Below are 14,225 nucleotides of genomic sequence, written 5' to 3'. Positions count from 1 at the left end.
GGTAATTTTTTCTCACTTAAAAAGTCTACCTTGCACAACTTCAACCAACGATTATGCATTTCAACGAGCTGTGCATGGTTTAATGATTGATTGATTGATATGTGGGGTTTAACGTCCCAAAACCACCATATGATTATGAGAGACGCCGTAGTGGAGGGCTCCGGAAATTTCGACCACCTGGGGTTCTTTAACGTGCACCCAAATCTGAGCACACGGGCCTACAACATTTCCGCCTCCATCGGAAATGCAGCCGCCGCAGCCGGGATTCGAACCCGCGACCTGCGGGTCAGCAGCCGAGTACCTTAGCCACTAGACCACCGCGTCGGGGCATGGTTTAATGACGAAAAGATAGTTCTAATATCGTGCCCGGCACATATATTACTCTCTCTCTAACTTGAAAAATCGGCGCGTGAATTGGGGCCAGAGCAGCACCAAAAAGCAGCACACGCAGAAATTGGCTCATATTCTAATATTATATGACATCGTGATGTTGACTTTTCAGCTGACGCCGGCAATAACGTTCAAACGGCGGGCCAATAATGCCGGTCTTATTGGATGGCTCCGCCCATATTGGCTGCTACTTGTACAACCTGGCCCGATGTGTCCGTTCTAATAGGCCGGCACAGCCTATATGGGCGGAAAGTTCTGAAAGCTGGCCCAATATAACCAATCTAATAGACTGGCACAGCCATCATTGGCGGAATGTTGTTAATGCTGGTCCAACATAGCCGTTCTATTCGGCTGGCAGAACCAATATTGGGGGTACGTTGTCAACGCTGGTCCAACGTCGCCGTTCTATTTGGCTGGCATAGCCAATCTTGGCGGTACGTTGTGAAAACTGGGCCGTTCATGGGCCAGGCAATGCCGATCTATCCCCAATATTGGGCCAACCTTCTGTGCTGCCTGGGTTGCCGTCTCCCACAACCTTGCGTCGCGGAGAATGTATTGGAACATTCCAAGACTTAGACGTTTCCTTTATCTTCGACCTTGACGGTGAAAGTGATTTGCAGCTTAATGCATTGATGCCATCTTCCCATTCCATTCTCCACGAAAATAATAATTTGTTTAGCCCCTCCATTGATGGCGAACTTGAAGAACCACACCGCGAAAAGTTTCTAGAACTTCTTCACCAGTTTCGCGGCTCGTTCGATTGCTAGCAGACGTCCTTAGGCCGAATGCACACCGTTGTGCATCAGATTAACACCGGCTCCCAAGCGCCTCTAAGACAGCGTCCCTACCGTGTATCTCCTGTGGAGCGTCGTGTAATCACCGAGCAAGTGGCCGACATGCTTCAACGTGGCGTCATTCGGCCGTCCAGCAGTCGCTGGTCTTCACCTGTGGTACTTGTGAAGAAAAAAGGCGGCTCGATTCGCTTTTGCGTCGATTACCGCCGTTTAAACAAAGTCACGATTAAAGACGTATGCCCTTTGCCGCGCATCGATGATGCCCTGGACTGCTTGCAAGGCACTGAATTCTTCTCATCACTAGACCTACGGTCCGGTTATTGGCAGGTCCCCATGGCACCATCAGATCGTCCAAAAACTGCTTTTGTGACGCCCAATGGGCTATACGAATTTAATGTAATGCTTTTCAGCCTTTGTAATGCGCCAGCCACATTCGAAAGGATGATGGATAGCGTCTTGCGTGGGCTAAAATGGAAGACATGCCTATGCTACTTGGATGATGTCGTTGTTTTCTCCCCTGATTTCGACAGCCATCTCCAACGTCTCAGCGAAGTCTTGAGCTGCATCACTAGCGCAGGCCTTCAACTAAACATCAAGAAGTGCCACTTTGGAGCTCGGAAGCTCACAATACTTGGTCACGTTGTCTCAAAACAGGGCGTCCTCCCAGACCCAGAGAAGCTTCGTGCTGTCGCTGAGTTCCCGAAGCCTACGACTGTGAAAGCGCTTCGCAGCTTTGTCGGACTATGCTGTTACTTTCGCCGCTTTGTGAAGAACTTTGCTTCGATAATCGCACCACTTACGCAGCTGATCTCTGACGATGGACACCTCTCTGATTGGTCGCCAGCACGCGATGATGCTTTTGCAACATTTCGCCATCTCTTTACTTCAAGACCTATTTTACGCCACTTCGACCCTACTGCTCCAACCGAGGTGCACACGGATGCCAGTGGCATATGACTTGGCGCTGTCCTTGCTCAACGCAAACCTGGCTTCTCGGAGTATGTACTTGCGTATGCCAGTGGCACCCTAGCCAATTCAGAGCACAAATACTCGGTTTCCGAAAATGAATGTTTGGCCATTGTTTGGGCATTACAAAAATTTCGTCCTTACTTATATGGACGCCCATTCGATGTAGTTACAGATCACCATTCACTCTGTTGGCTCGCTTCATTGAAGGATCCTTTGGGCCGGCTTGGACGTTGGGCGCTACGTTTACAGGAATTTGATATTCACGTCATTTACCGGTCAGGCCACAAGCACACCAAAGCAGATGCTCTTTCTCGTTCGCCCCTTCCTTCTGCCGCTGCACCTGTTTCCTTCGCCGAAGCTACCATCGGCAGCATCAATATCGCTGACATGCCTTCGGAACAACGCAAGGACCCTGAGATAGCCTCGCTCATCGACGTTCTCTCCTCGTCTTCGGTGACACCACGCTAGCGTCTACCTCGTGCACTACGTCGGCAAATTCCCCATTATGCAATACGGGATGCCATGTTGTACCGTCGCAAATGGCTTCTTGTTATACCTCGCCATTTGCGCTCCAACATGTGCGCGTGCTTCCACGCAGACCCTCAAAACGTGCACGCTGGCGTTTTGAAAACATACGACCGGCTTCGTCAGCGATTTTTCTGGCGTGGAATGTACTCGTACGTTCGCAAGTACATACGCTCCTGCACTGAGTGTCAGCGACGGAAAACAAGTTGTCATGCCTCTGGCCAATTACAACCATTGCCGTGTCCAGCTCGGTCGTTTGATATAACTGGCATCGACCTCTACGGCCCACTACCTTGTACTCCTGCGGGAAATGACTGGATTATTGTGGCCGTTGACCACCTAACCCGTTACGCTGAAACCGCCGCTTTGCCAGCCGCTGCTGCTCATGATGTCGCCTTGTTCATCTTGTGTAGCTTTGTCCTTCGCCATGGCGCGCCACGTGAGCTGTTTAGTGACCGTGGACGTGCGTTTCTATCGCAAGTCGTCCAGGAGCTTCTCAGTGAGTGCAATATTATTCATCGCACCACTACAAGCTATCAACCACAAACAAACGGTTTGACAGAGCGCTTTAACCCCACGCTCGGTGATATGCTTTCTATGTACATATCCTCCGACCATTCTAATTGGGACTTGGTGCTCCCTTTCGTGACGTATGCGTATAATACGGCCACGCAAGCAACTACTGGGTTTTCACCTTTTTTTCTACTTTACGGACGTGAGCCCTCTTCTCCGCTTGACACGATACTTACTTACCGCCCAGATGCTTCAGAATACCGCCCAGCCTTCGAACTTCTTCACTGTGCCGAAGAGTGCCGCCAATTAGCGCGTTCATTTACGTCCGTCGCACAAGCTCTCCAAAAAGAACGACTCGACCAAGACAAGCCTGCTCACAGCTTCCCCGTAGGCTCATTTGTATGGCTTTCGGTTCCATTCCAGTCCCCCGGCCTCTCCCGAAAGTTTGCACCCAAGTACAATGGTCCGTACCGCATCGTTCAATGCACGTCACCGGTCAACTACGTCGTCGAACCAGTGACACCTGCCGAGGACAGACGATGCCGTGGTCGTGAGACAGTCCACATAAGCCGCCTAAAACTTTACTATGATCCCCTTGTGCTTGCTTCGCCGTGAGTTGCCAGGATGGCTCCTCTTCACCACCGGGGCAAATGTAGTGGGGAAGAGGGAGAGAGACAGTATCTAGTTGGAGCACGTGAAAGACGACTACGACGAAGAGCTGAGCTCGTGACAGTGACTGTCACCTCTTGAACCAGGCAGTTGGTTCTATTCAATAAACCCCCTTATAAAAGATCCAGTTCGGAGACAGATAAGCGACGGAAAATGGCTGTCATTCCATGCGTGCAGAAGTTGACACACAACTTAAAGCAAGTTGGAAATAGATACAGCGTAGACGAGAAGTTTTCGGCGAAAACCAAACTAGCAAGCTTGTGTCCACGGGTTACAAGCTTGCTAGTTTGTAACCCGTGGACATAACTATAAGCCCATAGGTTTGAAAGCTTGCTCAGTAAAACACAGAAACATGTTCGTGAAGTGCGCAAGGGAGTAGTATACATGACGCTTTTTTTTAGTGGAACAGTCTATAGGCCAGTCAGGAAGATGCGTGAACGACCGCCTTAAAGAACATCGCGCATCTGTTAAGGCATCGGACAACAGTCATGTTGCAGATCACTGTAGAAACTGCGGATGTTATCCTGTATTTAAAGAAACAGAAATACTATTTCGACACAAGGATAAGCTAACACTTGAGATAGTCGAATCTTACCACATCCGAAAGAGGGATAATGACTGTGTTAGCCAAGCTACGATTGTGCTGCATGATAAAGAGTACGCGTATCTCGACACCTAGTACTTGTAATATATAACAAATGATATGTACAATTTTCGGTAATCCTGACAATAGCGGCTTCTGTTGCACCCTGTTCTGATGCACATGCGCGAAAGACCATGTATTCGCTTTAAATACCTTTTCTGATGAATAAACCTTCAGTTGTGAGAGCAAGCGCTGTCCTTGGTAGCCTCTTATGTCCGTCTGTTTTTTTTTGTTTTTTAGTGCGCTTCAATAAAAATTTCAATTATGAACGTCATCCAACTGGCCCAACTTGCCATTTTGCTGTTTCAAAGACCCTCTTTATGTCTTCTGCTCGTGTAGACTGTTCACCGTTCGGCAACTGAACGAAAGGAACATATTTCTTCATCCAAAGAGCCGTTGCGAACGCTTCGAAGAAAAGCTGGATCTGAAACCGGTCCTCCGTTGATGAAAGACTGCGCAGCCGTGCGCGAACTAAGACGTAGCAAAAGTTCATACCGCGCCTTTAACTGATCGAGATAGTCGTGCATTGCGAACGTCAGCGTCTCGCCTCTGCATACGATGCGCGCTTTTCGTAGCATGTCTTTCTCCGTCGTCAGGCGCGCTTTCCTTTCGAGCCCCGCTTTGAAAAGCTCGGTGCGCCAACTGTTTTCAATGCATCCCAGTTACGGGGCTCAGGCGGCCTTTCGCACGCTTGCTCTAGTGCATTGCGCAGTAATACTACGCTTTCGGGGTCGTGTATGAGTGTGGTGTCCATTTTTCAATGGTTTCTAAAGTTAGTGGATTGCTCAAAGAAACGTTTTACAGACACTGAAAAGTGTTCTGTGAAGCATGGAGCGTCCGGTGCAAAATGAAGGACTTGTCAACTAATACACCTGTGACACTTGGAAACTTAAGCGCAATTTGAGCGTGTCTACTTACGCTCACGAAGTGTCATTTTTGCGGCTCGATGCTACACGAGAAAGCGAAGTGTACTTTGCAAATGATGACAGTGGTGATCGACGAATTTGTAGAGCAACGTATATTTGTTATTTTTGCGCCTGTGTCTCATCGTCAGACCACGTTGTCTTCGCGGAAGCAGACCCTGTGGCACATGCCATCTTAAATATTTAAAGAACAACTCACCTACACATGTGCAAGTGTACATGAAAGTAAACAACGCGACGGAGGCAGCCATTGCTGTGCATGTGCAGCCACATCCCCCTAGCGGACGTGGCCGCAGACAGCCCGACGCAGAAAGTAGCAAGGTTATTGTTGCATGGAGGGGGGGGTGCAGTGCCGCAGTCAACTTTCGTAGCTTGAAAGGTGATGCTGGCGTCGGAAAGACAGCTTTTCCATCCGCGGCGTTGCAAGTTGAAACGGTAGCACAGCCACGACAGCCATAATGTTGGGCACGGTATCAGCAATGCCTGCGTAAAAGATGCGCAGAGTCTGCGAGCACACGTGAAGCCTGCTGCTGCCCTTGCTGCCAAGTGGGTAACATTTCAGTGGGTAACATATCCATCAGTTAACAGTCTGGTGAGTTATTTTGCAAAAAGTGCAGAGATTTTGCCATGTACGTATAGCAGGTCAGTGGCCACTCGGCAACCAGTCCCGTCTCTTCTGCTAATTCAAAGAAACGACGGGAACTTCCCAACCGATACTTCGTGAGTTCTCGGCCTTAGTATGCCGTATCTGAGATGCGTTCCTATGGGTTCTCAAGGCAGAAACACGACACATAACTTCGAAGTTGGGAATGCATGCTAAAACCTTCCATTTTCGTTGGTAGGCGGACTTGTGCTCTGGCGATGCTTTCCGCATGGCCATTCCAAAAGAAGGAGCCACATGCGGTTGCTACTCTTAGCAAAACTCGTCGATGTGGCCGTGCAGTTTTTGCTACATAAAAAAAAGAAGTTGCTATGCTTCAATAAAAAGAAGTTGCTAGGTTCAATAAAAGGTAAATGAAAAGTCCTCGCAATCTCAATACGTTTGTCGACTTTGCGCTTAATTTCATTCCAGGTGTTACGGGCTACTTCACCGGACGCGAGGAAGGTCATCCCCAGAACCTTTACTCCGTCTACCCAGCGGACTTCTTCGGGAATCTTCAGCGAAGCTACCAAAGCGCATTGCTTTACTCTTATCTGGATTGAGTTGTGCTCCCGAGAGACTGCTGTCGGTGTTATAGAGTTGCAAGAAAGCCCTGTAGCTATCCGTATTCCTGAAAAAAAGTGAGACATCGTCGCACCAGGCTGCCACATTCACTTCACTCAGGCCTCAGATTTGGGTGCACCTTCAAGAACCCCAGGTGGTCCAAAATTCCGGAGCCCTCCAATACGGTGCCTCTCATAATCATATAGTCGTTTTGGAACGTTAAACCTCACATATTAATCAATCACTTCACTCAGGCCAGGAAAAAGGAATCCGCGTATTGAACTACATCTGTTAATCTGTTCTAGCAGTGGTTCGATACAAAGTACAGAAAGAAGCGCAGAGAGAGGGCAACCTTGAAGGATACCGCGACTCAAAGCGATGGGTTCAGTTGTGTGGACATTCACTACTAAGTAAGCTTCCAGGTCAGTATAAATCAGACGAAGAATCTCGAAAAGACGAGTAGGAAAACCAAAGCATTCCAACCAGCCAAAAAGATAATTGTACTCAACCATGTCAAAGGCTTTTCCTTAGTCTAGGGAGACAAAAACACCAGACACTTGTGTTCTCGTAGCAAACATGAACAGAGCACGGGTCAAACCAAGTGAAGAAAAAAATTGTAAAACCTGGAACACAACAAGATTGCACATTACCGATTATTTCAGGTAGGACGGATGACATGCGATGCGGTAGAATAGCGGTTAATATATTGTACTCCGAGTTCTGTAAAGAATTGGGTTTCCGTGCTCTGGGTCTGACGCTTCACCTCCACTCTTTAGCAGAAGGATGACTCTGCTCTCATGAAACGTTTTAGGTTGAATCCCATCAAAAACAGTCCGGTTAAGCATCGACAAAAGGTGGAGATGTATTTCTCCAAAAATGTCTTGAAATAAATCAGTGGTAGGCCATCAGGACATGCTGCCGCGGAAGCGTTCATTCGTTTGAGTACAAGATGTAGTTCCGCCAATGTTATCGGACTACATAAACTATCATGGCACTCTTCTGGTATGCAAGAGATACCCGAGCAGAACTAGCGTATAGCTATGCTATGGTCCCCTACGGTTGTGTCCTCTGTCGTCAACAAGGTGGGGAAGTGTGTTTTAAAAATGGTCACTATATCATCGTCTCGATCAGACTGCGCCACTGGGCATCTCAACGTATGAAACCATTGCTCGTCTTAAAGAGAGTCGTTGCAGACACTTCGAAGAACAGCAGGATCTGCAACGAACCTTCCATTCACGAACGACAGCGATGCTGTACATGAGCTAATCCGGAGCAGGAGTTCATATCGCGCCTTCAACTGATTCAAATAAACTTGCATAGCAAACTTTAGTGTTTTGCCCCTCCCAAGTTTGTGCGCTTTTCTAATTGTGTCATTATTTCAGTCGTTAGGTGCCTTTTCCTATCTTTGCCTGCTTTAACTAGTTCAGTGCAAAAGCTGTCCTTCAAAGAATCCCAGTCACACGGTGCTCCTATGCGCTTGCACAAGTCTTCCAGCGTTAAGCGCCAAGAGGCTGCACACTCTCCATCATGTACTAGTGCTGTGTAAGTTTTGGAAGAGCGGCGAAAGTGGGAAGGAGACAAGATGAGCAAGTACAGGAAAATTTTCATTCAGAAAGGCAAATGGAAATTGCTACTAAACAAATTGAGAAAGCAATCACTGAGGATAATAAAAGAGTGTGGACATACACAAATCTAGTTTGTTTGGGCTGGAGCGTGCTAAGGCACGTGACTAGTCACCCCGGACAAGCAGACCCAAAAGTTGGTGTGATGAGGAAGTTAAGAGAGCCAGAGCAAAACGTCAGGAAGCCTCTAGGGAACACAGACATGCTAAGCAGCGGGGTGAACCGACAGATGATGTTGAAAGAAAATGGGACATTTTTCTAAGCTCTCGAAGGGAGGCATCCCTTCTGATCAATGAAAAGATTAGAAAAAAGGGTGCTCAGTGGCTGGCAGAAGTACATAATAAGGACAGAAAGGCAGCTGCAAAATTTTGGAACCATCTAAACTCCCTAAGAATTGAAACAAGCCTAGAGCAGAGGTTTATACCTACAGCTCAAGGTGCTAGGCTAGAAGGGGACGAAGCTATTGAGTAATATAAGAAGGGTGACAGAAAATTTCAACAAAGAAGTGCCATATGCACCACAACAGACAAGGATGGATCAAGTGGCACAATGGCTCCATTTTCACAACGAGAGTGGGAAAGGGTTGAGAAGAGGGTTCCAAGTAGTACATCAACAGGCCCAGATGGCATTCCAATTATACTGATAAAGACATCGGGTTCGAAGTCTAAATAGACTTTGAGAGAGGCAGTGAGCACAATAATCGATGGTAAAGTCCCCGATGGATGGAATCTTAGCAGGATGAGCATGATCTATAAAGGAAAGGGGGACAAAGCTGACAAAAACAACTTTCGTCCTATAACAGTGACATCAGTGGTCTACGGGCTGGTGATGCAGATCATGAAGGAAAGACTGCAAGCATGAATAGAGGATGAGGGGGTGCTAGAGAAACTGCAGAATGGGTTTCGGAAACACAGGAGGGTGGAAGACAATCTGTTCTCACTGACGCAGTGCATCAATATAGCGGAAAAGAAACTCAGGCCCCTGTGGCTAGCATTTTTGGATATCAAGGGAACGTACGATAGCGTCGTTCAAGAGGACTTGTGGGGAATACTGTACACACTAGGTGTGGAAGATGGAGTCACTAATCTTTTAAAGGAAATCTATAAAGGTAACAAGGTAGTTATAAAGTGGGAAAAACAGGTATCCAAGCCCACAGAGTTGAAACGGGGACTGAGGCAGGGGTGTCCTCTGTTACCCTTGTTATTCATAACGTACCTACAATTAAGGATTAGAGGCCAAATTAGAGGGAAGTGGGCTTGGCTTCAACCTCTCTTTCGTCAAACAAGGAAAACTCATTGATCAGGTACTACCAGCATTAATGTACGCAGATGATATAGTACTAATGGCCGCCAACAAGAAAGACTTGCAGAGATTGATGGACATCTGTGGTAATGAGGGAGATAGGTTAGATTTCAAATTCAGTCAGGAACATTTAGAAGTCATGATTTTTAATGATAATGAAGGTGGTGATCTTAGGATACAGGGTGTCCTGCTAGAGATAACAGATAAATACAAATATCTGGGCGTATGGATAAGCAATGGGACCGAGTACCTAAGGGAACACGAAATATACGTGACGAGTAAAGGTAACTGGAACGCAGCAGTGATGAAAAATAGGGCACTGTGGAAATACGCTAGGTATGATGGTGCGAAATAACAGAAACAAAAACGCCGACCAAGGTGAAATACACAAACAAGGCTCCCGTTTGGGGAGCCGAAACGTCTTTTGAAGTTTTGTGTATTTTACCTTGGCGAGCGTTTTTGTTTTTGTTATTTTGCACTATGTTTGTCCCCTTCCAGACGGGATTCCGTCGGACTCTTAACAATCGGTATGATGTTGTGAGAGGAATATGGAAAGGGGTCATGGTTCCTGGTCTGACGTTCGACAATGCGGTCTTATGCATGAGATCAGAAGTTCAAGCAAGATTAGAAATTAAGCAACGTGGAATAGGTAGGCTTGCCTTAGGAGCTCACGGGAATACACCGAATCAGGGTGTACAAGGTGATATGGGATGGACATCATTAGAGGGCAAGGAAGATAGCAGCAAGATAAAATTTGAGAAGCGATTGAGAGAAATGGGGGAGGAGCGTTGGGCTAGGAAGGTATTCAGCTACTTTTACATGAAAAATTTCGATACAAATGGAGGAAGCGAACCAGAAAATTGACTGGTTAATACTTGGAAAACAGCAGGGGGCCAAACCAAGCAGAATTATCGGTTAAGAAAAAGGTGAAGGAAGCTGAGACCGATATGTGGAGATTTGGCATGATTAAGAAGTCCGCACTAGAGATCTATCAAACGTTTAAGCAGGAAATTGCCAAGGAAAGGATCTATGATAATACTCGGGGAAGTTCTCTACTGTTTGAGGCTAGGACGGGAGTATTGCGAACCAAGACATATTGGACCAAATAGGAAGGGGTAGACACGGTATGCAGTGCCTTTGGAGAGGAAGAAGAAACTGCCGAACACTTGATAATGCTCTGTAAAGAGCTTCACCCTATAATTCAGGATGATAGCGCTGAGTTTTTCAAAGCACTGGGGTTTAGGGACAGGGAGGGCAAAATAGACTTTGATTTGTGGGGTTTAACGTCCCAAAACCACGATATGATTATGAGAGACGCCGTAGTGGAGGGCTCCGGAAATTTTGACCACCTGGGGTTCTTTAACGTGCACCCAAATCTGAGCACACGGGCCTACAACATTTCCGCCTCCATCGAAAATGCAGCCGCCGCAGCCGGGATTCGAACCCGCGCCCTGCGGGTCAGCAGCCGAGTACCTTAGCCACTAGACCACCGCGGCGGGGCAGGCAAAATAGACTTTAAGCGGGTAGAATTAATTAGAAGGAGGTTATCTGATTGGTGGCTAAAGTCAAGGCACGAGTGAAAATTAAATCCTTCGCTGCGAAGTACGAATCTTCAACCTGACTATTTAAGGGAAAAAAATCTAGTTTTCGGTTCATTAAGTATTATGGCTTGGTGGCGCTAGCCACTGCCCGATCTAAAGGGTACAGCTATATCAATCCATCCATCCATCCTGAGTGCTGGTGGATGCATGGAAACGCATGGGTTACCGCCGGTTCGAGAAGAGTTTCATCACTCATTGAGTAAATATGGCGGGTATCTTGAATAATTTTATTTCATGTGACTTTGAGAATCTTCTTTTGCACTTTAGTTGACATTTGAGTCCATTATTTTTTAAATAGAACCGCAAATCAGATACAAACACATGTATCAGCGTGCAAAACAAGAAACAAGGATGACAGAGACAGGTTGTAAAAAGTGCTGGCCCACCAAATGTTCATTTAACTCATGATACCAGTTATACGTGTACACAAAGGTAGACTTATTGTCGCACACTCAGCTGGATTGAATTTACTGTCTGGACAAGAAAGGGCAAGGACTATGACATTTGACAGTGGCCGCGGCATCCAGCGCGCACAGAAAACAACCCAATACAGACAATTTTGCGCATAAATACATTCGTCTAAAATGGCAAATGTCGATTGCAGGTACATTAATAATCAATAAAAACACTCTGCAACAGTTTTGAAATGAAACAGCACCAACAGCAAACAACAGCAATCAACTTTACCTGCAAGACTGCAGCGTTTGCTCTTTTGGAGAGCAGATTAACCTCTGCAACTTCACGGTTCAGCTTGGCTATTTGCGCTTTTAATGCAGCATTATTCCTTGCCATGGTTTGGCACTTTCGGCGCGATGATTTTGCGGAAGTCATGACATGGCGCATCTACTGGCTGGTGTCACAAAACGAGCGCTCAAAAAGGGCGCGCCACCAAATTCTCGCGACGAAACGCCGGAAGGATTCCTCGAGGGCAACGATAAAAAAAAGAAAACAAGCATCCAAAGACTCCCCGGACGCGCGTCCCTCTGCCCTCGGAAGCGTGGGTTCACCGACGAACCTGCTCTTATCGGCGCCCGAGCAAGCCCTGGAAATTTCTCGATAAAAAGGGGCGTGGTGATGCCGGGTTGCGTAATCCGTCGCGGACGGCCCCCGTATCGTCTCGCCCTTTCCCCCCCCCCCCCCCCAGCCTTCGCTGCGTATCGCGCCGACGAAATGATGAGAACTTTCTGGAATCTCGCGCGGAAGGTATTTAACCGAACAGCAGAGATGGGAGATCAGCAGAAGAAGGAAGTTAACGCTATAGTGCGTAGGGTATCCCGCCGCGTCTGTCGGTGAAGGTTTTGTTCTTAGTGACAAAGCAGAAGAAGAAGAAAGTATGCGCCAGAATGCGTAGGGTGTTCCGCCTTATGGGCGAAGTCTTTTGTCTTCCGTGACAAAGGAGGAGAAGAAGAGGATTACCACCCGAGGGGTGAAGACTCGAGCTACAGGCAAGAGTGTGTGCCTACCGCTATCGAGCGAAGACGCGTGGCAACAGCTGCGTGTGGGAAGCCGGAGTGTTTCCGGCGAAGAAGTTTGAAGCTTGGAGAGTGGCCATTTGAAGACGCGAGGTTTCCTGGAAGAGAAACTTCGGGGGCAGCGGAACGACAACAACGCTGGACTTTGAGTGAGTGATTCTCGGAAGAGTATCATTCAGACTTCTGTTCCAAGGCCTTTGGACTGAATAAGTCTCTTAACTCTTTAGTCTTTAAGTGTCTTGGTTGTTCGATGCATGCGACTGCATTGTAGTGCGTATTGTCTGTGTCCTATGTTTCGAGTGTGGCTGATTGTACTGTGTAGTACATTGTTTGATTGGTGACATATTGTATTCAACTATTGTCGAGTGTGCCTACTTGTGTATCGTTTTTATCTGCCATTATTGAGAATATAGTTTTGTTTATCAACTCTCGGCTCTGACTTGTTCTTTTGGCCACAGCCGGCGTCCGCTGGTGCGCCAAATAGGGCCACTTCTAAATTGTCCACGCTTTCGTGGTGCGGTTCGGGGGGGCCGATACTTCGGCCCTTGGAATTAGCCCGGCGATCGCCTACCGAATTAACGGGACCTGTGACAGCTAGTTATAGTTGTTTGCGTGGTCGTGGAGCGTCGGTATTTTTTTTACTTTCTCGCCTGGGGCAGTTTCAGGCGGTTTTGTGTGTTCAAATTCGGTGGGAGGGTGCATAAAATCTGAGGACGGTCCCGCAATTGTGTTTACGGATGGTACTGATGACATGTCACTCGATGTCAAGCTCTGCTGCACCGGGGCTGAACCTGTTTTCTTCCTGCACTAAAAAATTGTGTTCTGTTATACGCCTTTCCTTGAAATTCGTTTTCATTGGTCCAATTTGTATGCAAGAGCCGTGGGGAGACGTCAAGCATTAAACATTGTTAGTCACTTTTTTTCTTTGGGCAGTGTCCATGTTCCTGAACATTTGAACGTTGCAAGGTGCGGCGAACTTTTGCCACGGACGGCACCATGTACTTTGGGTAGTGTTGAAACACTGACGGCACAGCATCCGCTTTCAGTCTTTTTATCTTTAGCCTCGGCTTATAGTCGGTTAGAGCAAAGCGCGCACTGCACACCTTCGACCTGTCATTTGGGAGCCAAACTTCATTGCCAGCACCTTGAAAGGAAGAAGATGAACATTCAGTGAAATATTGTGAGTAAAATACAAAATTTATTGTTCTTTTCTAAGGAGTATTTCATGCTGTTAGAAGTTTATACCATGGTGGTGAAGTGAATAAAACACAGTTATGAAGTGAGCGTATGACTTCACCTCGTTAACCATGTGACACACGTAACTGGCTGAGATACATTAGCACTAAATAAAACGGATGACCACAAGAAAGAAGACAAGGACACACGCTACTCTCCACTTTTCATTGGGAGAAAAGTTTTCACGTATATGTCCTTTTGTCATGCATGCGCTAGACGGGTAAACTAACACGTTTATATCAGACGCGGTAGCACATAAATTCAAGTTCGAGGTCGAACTAATAAGCGACAGAGGATAAATATCCACTTATGCAACGATCTCTGCTCTTTTTGGTAATGTAAATAAGCTACCAAAGCAATCT

The sequence above is a fragment of the Rhipicephalus microplus genome, chromosome 6 (assembly GCF_043290135.1).
Source record: "Rhipicephalus microplus isolate Deutch F79 chromosome 6, USDA_Rmic, whole genome shotgun sequence".
Lineage (NCBI taxonomy): Eukaryota > Metazoa > Arthropoda > Arachnida > Ixodida > Ixodidae > Rhipicephalus > Rhipicephalus microplus.
The sequence above is the reverse complement of the archived record's forward strand: the minus strand, read 5'-3'. Positions refer to the sequence as shown.